Source organism: Olea europaea, chromosome 7 (assembly GCF_002742605.1).
Source record: "Olea europaea var. sylvestris chromosome 7, O_europaea_v1, whole genome shotgun sequence".
Taxonomy (NCBI): Eukaryota; Viridiplantae; Streptophyta; class Magnoliopsida; order Lamiales; family Oleaceae; genus Olea; species Olea europaea.
Genome location: NC_036243.1, coordinates 18,666,322 through 18,683,236, shown reverse-complemented (window position 1 = coordinate 18,683,236; position 16,915 = coordinate 18,666,322). Strand labels below are relative to the sequence as shown.

The following is a 16,915-nucleotide window of genomic DNA, read 5'->3' as shown; positions in this document are numbered from 1 at the left end:
AACAACTCCGAATTTTAAATAAGTTTGACTTTTGTCGGAACAAGAGTGTTTATGAGTTCTTTTTTTTCTAGTTTATTTTTTTCATTTTTTATTTTTTGTTAGGGATTCAACTGGGAGTCACATAGTAAGCAACGAGGATGGCACAACTCACTCATCAATCTTGTACCAGACCTGGCCAATGCTGGGGTCACCCATGTTTGGCTACCCACCATCTCCCACTCAGTTGCACCTGAAGGTGACTTGCTATTATCTTACTGGTCTTTTCATCAGAAAACTTTATACGATTCTTAGTAGTCGTACTACTAGAACAGTATAGTGAAGAAGATTTTACTACCCCATGCAGTCCTATCGTAAACTTTTCTGCATCAAATAGTTAAAAAAGAAAATATATCTGTTTTTGTTTTCGTGTCCTATCCTATTTGCTTTGTGAAATTGCGAAATATCTTAGAATCTTGAACATTTTGATATGGGAATGCTTATACAAGGTATACTAGTATTAATGGAAAGTTTTTGCCCTTATTTTCTAGGCTACATGCCAGGAAGATTGTATGATCTTGTATCATCCAAATACGGAAATGAAGAGCAACTGAAGTCATTAGTTAAGGCTTTCCGTGACCAGGGCATCAAATGTGTTGCTGATATTGTAATAAACCACAGATGTGCTGATAAACAAGACAGCAGATGTATATATTGCATATTTGAGGGAGGGACTTCTGATGATCGCCTCGACTAGGGGCCGTCATTCATTTGCAAAGACGACACTCAGTTTTCAGATGGCACCGGTGACACTGATACTGGAGCTTACTACGAACCTGCTCCAAACATTGACCATCTCAATCCTAGAGTACATGTAAGTATTATACCCTATGTCCAATCAACTTTGGACATAAATACTTTTATATATATAATTAATGCAATAAAATGGCAGATCTATTATTTAATTAATAGACAATTAAATAAATAATAGAGTCCGTAAATTCAAATCTTCGTAATTTGTTAATCACAAGGAGTTGTGATTGTGAGATACAAATTACATCTGATTGAATCTTAAATCATCCGTGGTCGTAAGTAATAACAAGATACGGATATCGTTATTACGGATAGACCATCACGTGTGGCATTTCTTACTTGTGAAATAAGTAGCTGATCTCACAAGTTAAAGTGTGGTGACACTTAAATGAACACGTGGATGTTCTGTTATAGAACAAAACATTGGAGACCCATCGAGAGATTCCACATGGATAATTATCTGAGTGTCAGTGGTTAATCTCTAACGTTCGGTAGTGGAATTGGTCCTTTGACTTGAGGTCGTCATGGTACCTTATATGAGGACAGTCATACTTTGACGGTGTTGGATGTTGCTCTGAAAAGGGCCGCTAATACGACATTGTTCGGGTACGTCAAGAATCGTATGAAGGTTATAATTGATCAATAAAGGATTCGTCACTCTTAGATAGTAGGAGATTATGATCTGCATTTCATTCAATTAAGTCGATGATGAAATCCTTGGCCAAGGTGTACTCATAAGTCGAAAAGGAGTTTTCGACTTATATTGACTTAATAGTGGAGTGAATGATATGATTGATGATCGAGATTGACACAATTCCATATCTCGTAATTGATCGGATCATATTGACGAAGGGATTATAGTTTCACGGTAAACGAACGAATTTGGTTTTGTCATACCACGTGACATTTCCCGCCACATGTATTGCCCTGACACATTGCTAGATGTCAATCAGGGATGGCGAGTGTGAATCGATGATAAATTAAAAGGGTGTTTTAATTTATCAATTTTGATTAGATCAAAATAATATTTCATGTCGTTAGGTATCGTGGTCGGGAACCTAATGGGTCGCACACAAAAGAGAATTGGAAGATTGCAAATTGCCAATTGGTTAATTTAACAATCGTTAGATAAATTAATTAACTGGATTTGTTATTTATATTCCCGAATTAATTAATTGGATTAATTAATTCACGGACCGGGTTTAATTAATTGGATTGATTAAATATTGGACCGGACCGGGTCGAGTCCGTTTGGGCTTATATAAATACATGGTTAGGGTTTGAGGTCCATATGGTTTTCATTATTCTTGCTGACACAAGAGAGAAAACCCTGGTAGCTGCAATCTTGTTCTCTGTGTGGATTACCGTTGGAGGCTGGACAATTGGACAGCTGTGGATGGCGAATCAAGATTGCTGGAACGAAAAGAATAGCAAAAAAGTTTGCAGATCTGGAAAAGGTACAACCTTATCACAATTTCTCTCTAAACACAAAGGCGATTCTTGGTGGGAATCGAAAATTATTTTAAATTTCGCTGTGCATGTATAAGTAGATTCCCAACACAAAAGGAGTTATCAGACTGGGTGAACTGGCTCAAGACTGAAATAGGATTAGATGGTTGGCGGTTTGACTTAGTCAGGGGATATTCCACGAGTATCACCAAAATCTATATGGAAAACACTTCACCAGATTTTGCTGTTGGAGAACTCTGGAATCCTCTTTCCAATAGACAAGATGGAAAGTTGGATTGTAATCAGGACGGGCATCGGAATGAACTTATGCAGTGGGTTCACAATGTGGGAGGGAGAGTTATAGCTTTCGATTTCACAACAAAGGGAATTCTTCAAGCTGCAGTGCAAGGAGAATTGTGGAGATTGAAGGATCCTAATGGAAAACCTCCTGGAATGATAGGTATTTTGCCATAGAATGCTGTTACTTTTATTGACAATCATGATACAGGATCCACACAGAAAATTTGGCCATTTCCAACCGAAAATATCAGTTTAGGATATGTTTATATTCTTACTCATCCAGGGATTCCATCAGTGGTGAGTTCCACATCTACAAGCTTCTCTAAGCTTAACTTTTATCTGAGTTCTAAGCGTTCTTTACTCTAAATATTGACTCTGCTAGACTCTTCATGTGGTTTCTTATTGTAAATTGACTTGAATTCAGTGCATGTGGATAAAATCGGGAAGTGTTGTCTTTCGTCTCGTCAATTTGAATAATGTGTAATTAAAAGACTCCCAGATGAGGAGAGGGGTCACAACCAGACTGCTTAAATCCCAAGCTCTTCTTAGACAGTTTAGGTCTTTTGACAAAACATTTCAATTTTGCAACTATGCAAATCAAAAAAATTCAAACAACCGTATATCGAATTTTCACCAAATCATTGAAAGTTTTATTTCCAACAAATAACTTTTGTTCCAATAGAATTTAAAATTTATGAAGCATACGAACAATATATCATAAATTCATGAAACATGGACTGTAAATTTAATATGAAAAATTGCATGAATTAAACAACTGAAACATAGAATTTTAACCCGATGCTTGTGTTACACACAGTTTCCTTAAAATAGATTCGCCCCCCCACCGTCCGTGCTTGAGGTTTAAAACGAGCGTCCGTTTCCCAGGATACAACGATAAAATCAGTAGCTTTCGAGCACCGCAGAAACCACTCCGGCGAACTGAACTAGTGCCTGAACTACACCACCACCAAGAGAGAACTCTATGCAAATGAATTTCTAGTGTATTCTAAACTTGAAAGCTTTTGTTTTTTTTTTTTGTGTGTGTTGAAATGAGGAAAATGAGCCACTATTTATAGGCTAGGCTACCATTAATGGTAATGACCTTTGGAGTTCCTCATCTTTTTCCTATGTGGGATAAATTCATTTTTCCCACATAAACTCTCTTTTGAGTGACACACTTTGAGCCTCAATTTCTCATTCACCTGAGCATCAACTTTGGCAAGTAAGTATATGATTTTGATGTACTCACGGAGGAGAACACAAATCAACTTTCATCTTCCAAATTGAACAATCGGGTTCCACTCAAAACTCATGCCAAAGTCGGCCAATTTTTCCAACAATCCCCCACATGAATTTGAGAGCGACTCATGCATGTGACACATGACGACTTGTGAATGTGACACATGACGACTTGGTGATATAGTTCAACAGTTGAAACCTGCATACGATAGGTAGGTGTTATCCTTTGAACCTTCGCTTGTGAGAACATATTTACTTCACTGGCTGACCAGTAGACGCGATGTCCTTGAACTGTTCTACTGTTTATGTAAATGATGATACACTTCACACAGGATTCTTCCTAACACATTTCAGTTCTCATTATTATGTTCGTTTTGGCCAGGAACATACGCCTAGTTCTGTGAGAGTTCACAAGAATTGCGCCCCACACAATTCCTTTAGAAGCGGCCCCACTTCTCTCTCACATAGGTGATTTCTTATTACAAGTAACCCGCATTACTTGGCTCGATTTTTTAGGCATAAGAATCATTAAAAGCCTATTGCTTATCCTCCATCTTTACGGGCATCACTATTGCATCACAGGAATGGACGGAAGGTAATATCCCCCACAGTGATTCTATTAAGTCTTTACAATTAGGTTGTCCCTTTGAACCTAGATCTTGGGATCTCCAGTCAACTAGGTTGGGTTTTCCTTTGTATTAACTTATCCATTCAAGGGCTTAAGTCCCATTCATCTCAATGATTTCTCAACTAACTCTCTATTTAACCCTTTGGTTAGCGGATCCGCAATGTTATCCTTTGACTTTACATAATCAATAGTGATAACTCCAGTTGAGAGTAGTTGCCTAATGGTATTATATCTACGACGTATATGTCTAGACTTACCATTATGCATGTTGTTCTGTGCCCTTCCAATTGCCGATTGACTATCACAATGTATGTAAATTGTTGGCACAGGCTTTTACCATCTTGGAATATCCTCTAAGAAGTTGCTTAGCCACTCAGCCTCTTCACCACTTTTATCTAGAGCTATAAACTCAGATTCCATAGTGGATCTGGCTATCACTGTTTGTTTAGAAGATTTCCATGATATAGCTGCACCTGCCAAAGTGAACACAAATCCACTCGTGGACTTTGAGTCTTTTATGTCGGATATCCAATTAGCACCACTATATCCTTCAATGACCGCTAGATATCTGCTATAGTGCAGTCCAAAATTACGATTATATCTTAAGTACCTTAGTACTCTTACTATTCCTTTCCAGTGATCAGCTCCTGGATTACTCGTGTATCTACTCAGTTTATTGACTGTATAGGCTATGTCCGGTCTAGTACAGCCCATTAAATACATTAGACTTTCGATAACTCTCGAGTATTCTACTTGAGAGATACATTCTCCTCTATTTTTAGACAGATGTTGACTAGTATCTATTGGTGTTCTAGCCAAGCTAGTATCATCCTTATAGACTTTTCCTAAAATTTTGTCCACATAATGTGACTGACATAGAACAAGCCCATTTGATGTTCTTGAGATTTTCACTCCAAGTATAACATAAGCTAAACCCATATCTTTCATGTCAAACCTCGAGTTTAACATATTTTTAGTGAATTCAATCATCTTATTATCACTGCCAACAATAAGCATGTCGTCAACGTAAAGACATAAAACGACATATCCGTCTTTAGTATCTTTGATGTAAATATATTTGTCACACTCGTAGATCTTAAATCCACTCTCCATCATGATACTATCAAATTTCTCATGCCATTGTTTTGGTGCTTGTTTCAAGCTATACAATGACTTCACCAATTTACACACTTTCTTTTCCTGCCCTGGAGACGAAAACCCTTCGGGTTGTTCCATATAGATTTCTTCATCTAAGTCTCCGTTCAAGAAGGCGGTCTTAACATCCATTAGATGTACTTCAAGATTTCGCAAAGCAGCAATCGTAAGTATCATTCTAATGGATGTTATTCTCGTTACTGGAGAATATGTATCAAAGTAATCAAGGCCTTCCCGTTGTTGGTAACCTTTTATTACCAACCTAGCCTTATACTTTTCAATAGTTCCATCTGCTTTCATTTTTCATTTGAAAATCCACTTGTAGCCTAGTGGTTTACTTCCTGGTGGAAGATCCACTAGCTCCCATGTATGATTTTACAGGATAGAATCTATTTCACTTTTTAATGGCCTCTTTCCATTGAGGTCCTTCCAAGGAGTTCACAGTCTCTCGATAGGTTTGAGGTTCACTTTCTAGCATATAGGTCAGAAAATCCGGACCATAAGATTTTTCTGTCCTTTTCCTTTTGCTACGTCTAGGTTCAACATGAACCTCCTCTTCTAATTCTTAGTCCTGACTATGTTCAGTCATAGTCTCATACGTCCGTTTAGAAGAACTTGCCTCTTCTTCGGACCTGCATGGAAACACATGTTCAAAGAATGAAGCATTTCTCGACTCCATTATCGTGTTTCTGTGTATATCTTGGATTTTAGATTAATACACGAGAAATCGATAAGCACTATTGTTATGTGCATATCTAATGAATATGCAATCTACAGTTTTCGAGTCTATCTTCACCTTCTTTGGTGTTGGGACAACCACTTTAGCAAGACACCCCCACACTCGTAAGTATTTATAGGAAGGCGTTCTTCCTTTCCATAACTCATAAAGGGTCTTCTTCATTTTCTTTCGAGGCACCTTATTCAAAAGGTAATTTGCTGATAATACAGCATCCCCCCACATGTTCTGAGGTAATCCAGAACTTAGTAGCATCACATTCATCATCTCCTTTAAAGTGCGATTTTTCCTTTCAGCAACACCATTTTGTTGCGGTGAATACGGTGCGGTGATTTCATGTATGATTCTGTGTTGTGCACAGAATTCAGCAAACGGTGCTTCATACTCACCACCTCGATCGCTTCTTAGCACCTTAATTTTCTTGTTAAGTTGATTTTCAACTTCATTCTTATAGAGAACAAATTTCTCTATCGCTTCATCCTTACTTTTTAGCAAATACACATAGTAGTATTTTGTGCTATCGTCGACAAAAGTAATGAAATACTTGTTGCCACCTCTTGTTTGTACAAATTTTAAATCACATATATCACTGTGAATTAAATCAAGTGATTTCGTATTTCATTCAATTGACTTAAATGACGACCTAGTCAATTTTGTTTCAACACAAGTCTCACACTTATGTTTGGAATCAACATGGAATGCTGGTATGCATTTCAAGTTAACTAGCCTACGTAAAGTATTAAAGTTAACGTGTCCTAGTCTACTATGCCACACATTGGAAGACTCAAGCAAGTAAACCGAAGCATTCACTTTATTATTCATTTTTGGTTTAACAACCATTACATTGAGTTTAAACATTCCATCGGAAACATAACCTTTTCCAACAAACATTCCACTTTTCGACAAGATGACCTTATCTGACTCAAACACAACGCGAAAACCATGCTTATTCAAAAGTGACCTGGACACAAGGTTCTTGTGGATTTCTGGTACATACAGTACGTTGTTGAGAGTCAGCTCTTTTCCCGAAGTCATCTTTAGAACCACTTTTCCTTGACCCTTGATTTCAGAAGTTGCTGAATTTTCCATGAACAACGTCTCTCCATTCTCAACTGCTTCAAAAGCAGTATATAACTCCTCATCAAAGCACACATGTCTCGTAGCTTCGATGTCAATCCACCATTCTTTTGGGTTAGAACCCACCATGTTCACTTCAGAAATAACTGCTGCGAGACTCATCTTCGACACATTATGTGCCATGTAGTCAACCATATTTGCTTCTTTCTTCTTCTTTGGCAATCTGCACTCCGAAGATTTGTGGCCTACTTTGTCACAATTGAAGCACTTCCCTTGAAATTTCTTCTTAGGAATGCCCCCTTTTGGTCCCAGTTTGATCCCTTTTCCACCGGATGGCCCAGCTTTGGTTTTGTAGTTCTTACTACCTTGACCATATTCAACAATATTCGCCTTAGCCACACTAGGATTGAACAACTTCTTTTCGAAACTTTTGTTGTCTTCTTCAATTCGAAGTCTAACAATCAGTTCTTCAATGTTCATTTCCTTTTACTTGTGTTTCAGATAATTCTTGAAATCTTTCCACGCAGGAGGCAATTTTTCAATGATTGCAGCCACTTGGAAAGTTTCACTCAGAATCATCCCTTCGGTATGAATTTCGTGAAGAATCACTTGGAGTTCTTGCACTTGACTGATTATAGTTTTGGAGTCCACCATCTTATAGTCCAAGAATTGGCCGACGATAAATTTCTTAGCCTCGACATCCTCAGTCTTATATTTTCGGTCCAAAGACTCCGACAACTCCTTAGCAGTTTTCATGGTGCTATACACGTTGTATAGCGAATCTGCCAAACTGTTCGTGATGTAATTCCGGCATAAGAAGTCCGAGTGTTTCCAAGCATTAACAGCACTGATAGCTTGAACATCCACCTCACCCTTTAGGAGTTTTGGAGCACTTTCAGTTAAGAATCTCGCAAGATTCAAGGTGGTCAGATAGAACAGCATTTTCTGCTGCCACCTCTTGAAATTCAAGCCATTGAATTTCTCCGGCTTTTCCCCATGGTTAACTGGTACATTAATCGGAACATTAGCCACATGTTGGCTCACAACACAACTCGACATTGGAGCCACAGTCTGTGTCATAACAGAGCTAGGCCCTGCAGCCATAGCTGCACCCATAGCCGAACTAGGCCCTGCACCCATAGTAGAACCCACAGCCTGAGACTAGGTACCTTCAGCTTGGGACACATCCATGTTGGAATCTATGTTGGTGGAACCGATTGCCATTTCGTCTTTCGAAAGATTCAAACAACAAATTAGTTTCCACAATATAACAAATATAAGAAACTAATCAGTTCAGAGATAATCAATATGGTAAACCAAATTTTCCTTTCTGAAAATCTGTTTTAAGCTTGTAGGAAATTCAGTGTATGCGGATAAAATCGGGAAATGTTGTCTTTCTTCTTGTCAATTTGAATAATGCGCAATTAAAAAACTCCCAGATGAGGAGGGGGGTCACAACCGAACCACTTAAATCCCAAGCTCTTCTTAGACAGTTTAGGTCTTTTTGACAAAACCTTTCAATTTTGCAACTATGCAAATCAACAAAATTCAAAAAACCGTATATCGAATTTTCACCAGATCATTGAAAGTTCTATTTCCAACAAATAACTTTTGTTCCAATAGAATTTAAAATTTATGAAGCATACGAACAATATATCATAAATTCATGAAGCATGGACTATAAATTTAATACGAAAAATTGCATGAATTAAACAACTGAACATAGAATTTTAACCCGAGGCCTGTGTTACACACAGTTTCCTTAAAACAGATTCGACCCCTCACCTTCCGTGCTTGAGGTTTAAAACGAGCGTTCGTTTCCCAGGATACAACGGTAAAATCAGTAGCTTCCGACCACCGTAGAAATCACTCCGGCGAACTGAACTAGTGTTTGAACTACACCACCACTAAGAGAGAACTCTATGCAAATGAATTTCTAGTGTATTCTAAATTTGAAAGCTGTTGCTTTTTTTTTGTGTGTGTGTTGAAATGAGCAAAATGAGCCACTATTTATAGGCTAGGATACCATTAATGGCAATGACCTTTGGAGTTCCTCATCTTTTTCCTATGTGGGACAAATTCATTTTTCCCACATAAACTCCCTTTTGAGTGGCACACTTTGAGCCTCAATTTCTTATTCACCCTAGTATCAACTTTGGCAAGTAAGTATATGATTTCGATGTACTCACGGAGGAGAACACAAATAAACTTTCATCTTCCAAATTGAACAACCGGGTCCTACTCAAAACTCGTGCCAAAGTTGGCCAATTTTTCCAACAATGATAATAGACAAATATACTCACAATGTAGAATACCAGCCCATGTAATTTAGAGATAAGACCATTTTATAGTATAAAGTTGGGTCATCTTGTTAGGCAATTTGTTGTCAAACGACCTCCCCGAGCGATGATGTAACCTCGGTTTTAGATTATCAATCGGCCTTGGCCATATGATTGACTAGTACATCGACACAATTATCGAGACAACACAATCCACATTTTCATGGACCGTTCGAAGCAACCTATTTTAAATAGTGTTGCTCACGATTCGCCCCATTTCCTTGGAAGGCAATATTATTATTTTGAAGCCCCCTTTGATTAAGTCGAGCCTTGTTTTTGGTCCACAATTTAACCCTAACCTAACTTACCTATTTGGACATTTACTTGGCATATAATCCCTCTTTCCTCTCGGCCTCCTATGGTGTGCCTATTTTTCTTCTCTTTGTGAGACTTCACCTCTCGGCTTCTTGATATACTTCACTGTGACCTTTGTGGTTAATCCCTTTTGTGGGCACATCATTGGACTTCACTTCCAACTTACAGCAATCGGAGTGGGGGCGGTGGCAGTGGTGGTTCTTGGAGTTGTCTCAACCTTTATGGTGTCGATAAATTGGTAAACTAAGCCCGGTTTTGTACTTAGAGTTTGGTGGAAATCAACCCTACATCTGGTATCAGAGCGAGAGTAACTTTTCCCTGCCTGAAAATCAGCAAAAATCGGCGGTAGAGTCGCGAGTTTGGTGTAAAACCGTGACTGCATCCTCTTTTCCGGCCAATCCAATCACTTTCCGGCGAAACCGATCCCATATTCAGAACCAGCAAGCTGAGGTACCCCTTCGTGTGTGGTGCCTGGCGACGGCGACGACCGGCGATGGCGGTGCGTGGGACTCCGACGGCGACGCATGGCGGCGATTCCAGGCAAACTTCCTTCAGGCAGTTTGCTCATTTTAATCCCCTGAACGCACTGATACTGTTTATTTTCTGTTTCAGGTTACACAAAAAAAGTTGGACAATTTTACCCCCAGTGGATCGACATTTGAAACTGAATATATCTATTGAATTACTTTAGGCCAAGATTGCGGTCCTAAAGCAGTAGATTCATATCTCTCTCGATTATACGGACTCAGACACGTCCACTCTGGTAAATTAGCTTAACCCGTTAATTTTTTAGCATTAGCGTGTCACCGTGTGGGGTGACAATAGGTTGGGGGTTGTCATTGCTTGGCAACCATTGCTTTTACTAGAATTAAGGTTACGTGCTCTTGATTGATCTTTTTTGATTGAGTATTTGTTTTTGGTGAAAATCAGTTTTGTAATTCTTAGTGATCTAATTATTGTGGGACTAGTTATCTACTAGACGTATTTTTTGCTGCATTGTTATTTTCACTGCTTACTTATTCCGTTAGAAATACTGTGACCTTACCCGTTTGAACATTCCCTTGATCTAAGACCGCGAGTCTTACGAAATCCTGGGAATCTAGAACGGTGTATATTGTCTGTGACCCTAGGACTACTTTGTGTGGTTTGTGCATTTTTTTACTATTGTGTGAAGATGACAACTCACAGTTTTGATTTGGGAATTTTTAATGGAAAGGGTGAGTTTGCTATTTGGTAACAAAAAATGAAGGGTATTTTAGTCCAACAAAAGGTTTCAAAAGCCATTGAAGGCAATTTTTCAACTGATTTTTCACAAGAACAAAGAGAAGAAGCCGATGAGCTTGCTTATACCTCAATTATTTTACACTTGTCTGACGCCGTTTTAAGAAAGGTGGGTAAATTAAAAACCACTAAAGAACTTTGGAAGAAATTAGAAGACTTGTATTTGTTTAAGTTTACACCAAATAAACTTTACCTGCTTGAACATTTTTTCAGTTTCAAAATGGATTCCTCAAAGGATCTTGATGACAATCTAGACGTGTTTAACAAATTGGTGCAAGACATAGTTAATTGTGATGAGACTGTGTCCGAAACTTATAAGGCTATAATTTTGCTTAATGCAATCCCTGATTCCTATAAGGAAGTTAAGAACGCCATTAAGTATGGTAGAGACACGTTAACACTTGAAATTGTCATAGATTCCCTTAGAAGTAAAGAAATGGAAATTAGGGCTGAAAAACATGATAAGAGGAATGGTGAGGTACATATGATGTGGGGTAGAACTCAATTTAGGCAAAATAGTCATGAGGGATATCAAACTAGTGGTGAGTCAAGTGGTAATGGATGGAAAAAGAAGAGCAAAGGTAGGTCTAGATCAAAATCTAGGACTAAGGCGAGAAAATGCTATGGTTGTGGAAACACAAGACATTTTATAAAAGATTGTCATAAGGAGAAGGGTAAGCTAAAGGCTAAGGAGAGAGATGAGGTAAATGTGTTATCATCTACTTTCGATATAAATGGTGGTGAGGTCTATATGATTACAAGTCCAGTTGCATACACTGCTAAATTAAACCTAACTGCTAATTCCCGCATCGATGAATGGATACTTGATTCTGGTGCATCTTTTCATGTGACGTCTGAAAAGAACGGGTTTTATAAGTTGCATGAATCTAACGTTGGGCATGTTGTACTGTGTGATAACTTTGCCTATACTATTGCTGGAATTGGTGACATAAACGTAAAATTTGACACAGGTTTTGTGTATGCATTAAAGGATGTTAGATATATTCCTGAATTGTCTAGGAATTTGATTTCAGTAGGGAGACTTGAGAAGGATGACTTTACTGGTAAAATTGGAAATGGTATGCTAAAAATGATCAAGGGTGTTTTAGTTTCCATTAAGGGAATTAAGAAAAAACGATATATACATTACTACTGGGGAAGTGATTAGAGATGTGAATTCCTCTATCTCCTCTGCCAAGATTGATCACACACACACATGGCATAATAGACGTGCTCACGTAAGGGTCAAGGGACTTAAGCTACTTAATGAAATGTGTGCTTTTGGTAATGACTGTGTGTCAGATTTGCCATTTTGTGATCATTGTGTACTTGGCAAGCATCACAAAACTTCTTTCTCCACGAGTGTTAATAGAGCTAAAGGCATGCTCGAATATGTGCATTCTGATCTTTGGGGTCCAGCTAGTAACCCTACATCGGGTGGTAATAGGTATTTCTTGTCTATTATTGATGACTACACTAGGAAAGTGTGGGTCTATCTTTTGAAGGATAAATCTGAGACCTTCAATAGTTTTAATAATTAGAAGAGACAAGTGGAAAACCAAACTGGCAAGAAAATCAAATTTTTAAGGACAGATAACGGCCTAGAATTCTACAATAAAGAATTTGATAGTATGTGTAAAGAAAGCGGCATAACTAGATATAAGACCGTTCCCTACACCCCTCAGCAAAATGGGGTAGCAGAAAGGATGAATAGAACCATACTTGATAAAGTACGTTGCATGATGATTAGTTCGGGTGTTCCCAAGTCATTTTGGGGTGAGGCTGTTATGACCGCTTGCTATTTGATTAATCTGACTCCTTCTGCTGCATTGAATGGTGACACTCCGCATGAGAAATGGTCGGGTAAACTGAGTGATTACTCGATACTTAGAGCTTTTGGCTGTACAGCTTTTTCTCATCAAAGTGAGGGTAAGCTGGAACCTAGAGCTAGGAAGTGTATTTTCCTAGGATACCACGAGGGTGTTAAGGGTTATAGGTTATGGGATAGAAGCCGAAAATGGGTTAAAATCATCATAAGTAGGGATGTCACGTTTAACGAAAATGAGATGCCATGTATTAAAGGGAAAACTGAACCTGAAAGTGAAGTAGAATCAGGTGAAGAGAGAGACCAGTTTAAGGTGGAGTTAGGAAAACTCAGTCCACCTGCCCCTACTGTTTCAAATGAGGTGGAGACTCAAACTCAGGAACCTAAAGTGGAGAATAGTAACGAAATAGTGACAGAAGAACACTATGAGGAAGAAAATCCTTTAGCTAACTATAACTTTGTTAGGGATAGAAAGAGGAGACAGACAAGAAAACAAAGAAGGTTTGGTTTTGAATCTGAATTAGCTTTTGCTCAGGCTAGTTATGAAGAACTAGCTGATAAAGAGCCAAAGACCTTTGAAGAAGCAATAGGCAGTGATCAATCTAATGAATGGTTTAAGGTAATGAAAGAAGAGATGAGCCCTTTAGAAAAGAGTCATACGTGGGAGCTAGTACCTAGACCTAAGAATAAATCAATTGTTGATTGTAAATGGGTTTTTAAGGTTAAGGAAGGAACTAGCAGCTTGGAACCCCTAAGGTTTAAAGCTAGGTTAGTGGCTAAAGGCTACACACAGAAGGAGGGCATTGATTATAATGAAATTTTCTCACCAGTTGTTAAGTTCACCACTATTAGGGTCATGCTCGCATTAGTTGCACATTTTGACTGGGAACTTGAACAATTTGACGTAAAAACTGCTTTCTTACATGGTGAGCTTGATGAAAAAAATTTCATGAATCAACCTAAAGGTTTTAAGGATAAGTCAAAACCTGATTATGTGTATTTTTTGAGAAGATCCTTGTATGGGTTAAAACAATCTCCTAGACAATTATACAAGAGGTTTGATTCCTTTGTACTTACTATAGGGTTCCAAAGAAGTAAATTTGATCACTGCCTATATTTTCAACACAATGAGACTGATGATAATTATCTATTTTTGTTGCTCTATGTGAACGACATGCTTTTGATTGGATCATCCTCTAAGTGGATAAATAACATAAAAGCAAAACTAAGTGGTGAATTTGACATGAAAGACCTAGGTAAGGCTAAGAGAATCTTGGGTATTGAAATCGAAAGAGATAGGACAAATTATGTTTTGTTTTTGCATCAGTCTCCATACATATCCAAAGTACTGAAGAAATTCAATATGAGTGACTGTAAACCTATCATGTTGCCTCTTGCTAATCATTTTGTTTTATTGAATGAACAATCTCCTTGCAATGAGCGTGAAATTGAATACATGAGCAGAGTACCTTACTCTAATGTGATTGGTTCCATAATGTACTTGATGGTTTGTACTAAACCTGATTTAGGTTTTGTTGTTAGTACTCTCAGTAGATATATGGCTAATCCGGGCCCTGAACATTGGGAAGCGCTAAAGTGGCTGTTAAAGTACTTGAAGGGTACTAGTAACGTAGGCTTAAAGTTTAGTGCTAATAAAGAAGGCATAAAATTAAAGAGTTTTGTAGATGCTGACTATGCGGGAGATAGGGATGGTAGGAAATCTACTTCATCTTACGTGTTTACCTTATCTAATTCATGTGTAAGTTGGAAATCACAGTTACAACATATTGTTGCACTATCCACTACAGAATCAGAATATATTGCTACCACTGGAGCTATTAAAGAAGCCCTATGGCTTAGAGGTCTACTTCATGAACTGTGTGTCCTGAATGATTATGTGATAGTGTATTCTGATAGTCAGTCATCTATACATTTGTGCAAGAATCCTGTTTTTCACGAGAGCACTAAACACATTGATGTTAGACTCCACTTCATTAGAGATATAGTATCTCAAGAGGTGGTAAGACTTGAGAAAGTCCATACCTACTACAACACATCTGATATGGGGACGAAGGTACTACCACAGGCAAAATTTAGAAGTTGCAAGGAACTTCTAAACATTGGTACAGGTAAATGATTTCCAATTTTATTGTTTTTCTATTAGAGGTGTCACTAATGGAAGACAATTTTCTTTTGCAGGTCTTTTGACACCAAGGTGGAGGTTGTTAGGCAATTTATTGTCAAACGATCTCCCCGGGCGATGATGTAACCTCAGTTTTAGATTATCAATCGGCTTTGGCCATATGATTGACTAGTACATAGACACAATTATCGAGACAACACAATCCACATTTTTATGGACCGTTCGAAGCAACCTATTTGAAATAGTGTAACTCACAGTTCGCCCCATTTCCTTGGAAGGCAATATTATTATTTTGAAGCCCACTTTGATTAAGTCGAGCCTTGTTTTTGGTCCACAATTTAACCCTAACCTAACTTACCTATTTTGGACATTTACTTGGCATTTAATCCCTCTTTCCTCTCGGCCTCCTATGGTGTGCCTATTTTTCTTCTCTTTGTGAGACTTCACCTCTCGGCTTCTTGATATACTTCACTGTGATCTTTGTGGTTAATCCCTTTTGTGGGCACATCATTGGACTTCACTTCCAACTTATAGCAACCGGAGTGGGGTGGCGGCAGTGGTGGTTCTTGGAGTTGTCTCAACCTTTGTGGTGTCGATAAATTGGTAAACTGAGCCCGATTTTGTACTTGGAGTTTGGTGGAAATCAACCCTACACATCTGATAGAAAACCATCGGAAGGAATGTAATGAATTTTACTCCGAAGAATCCACGACATACTTAGACTAGGAAAGAAGATAACATTGTGGAGGATAAATAATCTCAATGCCAAGAAAATAGCAAATACAGAGATGGGGAGAGAAGATTCCCTCGAGAAGAACAAGCAATCTCAATACCAAGAAATAGTGCAATGGTTCTAGGTCTTTTATTTTGAATAATCTGTCCAACTTAGATTTAAAGAGAAATACAATCGAGAATGTTGCCGGACATAAAGTAGAATGAATACAAAAAGAAAAAGAATGGAAAAATAATGCAGATCCATGCATGTAGAATTAATTAATCTGAAATTGACATGGCTAAAAACTCGGTCAATCATACTAGAACAAAGCACATCGAAGTGAAATTCCATGTTGTAAGAGAACTTGAGAAAGGTGGTGATGAAGTTCTTCTGCTATATTGTTTTCAAATACCAGTTAGCAGATTGCTTAGAAAGCCCCTTTTAAGAAGCTGTTTTATAGTTTAAAGCATCAAGTTGGAGTCACAAGAAGCTTCTCAAACCAAAAAGATAATTAAGCAAAAACTTCAAGGAGGAGAATGAAGGAGTCGAAGCGTTCATCTAATACTCCAACTCCAGGCATGTCCAATTCAGTCTCCATACAGGAAGTTCAGATTTTGTATTGTAAATTTAAATTTTTTTTTTACTCTGTTCCATGTTTTATGCAAAAATGAAGTGCTTATTGATTAGGTGAAAAGGAAAGACCCTATTGCAGTACAAGTTAGCTAATATTTGGACAGTAACTCGTTCACAGGAAGTATGGAGTGGAACTCTGAAACTTTTTCTTCCATGTAGCAGAAATAGTTCTGCTTCAAAAAAAATTGACAAATCTTCAATACTAATTTTTTATTTATTTGGTTATACCAGCAAGGTACTACTATTGTATTAACCAGTGGAAATTAGATTCCTGTTTAAAGAATAATATGG

The 16,915-nt window shown here is 38.0% G+C and overlaps 1 pseudogene; it reads left to right on the top strand.

The window, feature by feature from the left end:
* Window positions 1-773: 773 nt before the first annotated feature.
* Window positions 774-2,904, top strand: LOC111398011 (annotated as a pseudogene).
* Window positions 2,905-16,915: the final 14,011 nt, after the last annotated feature.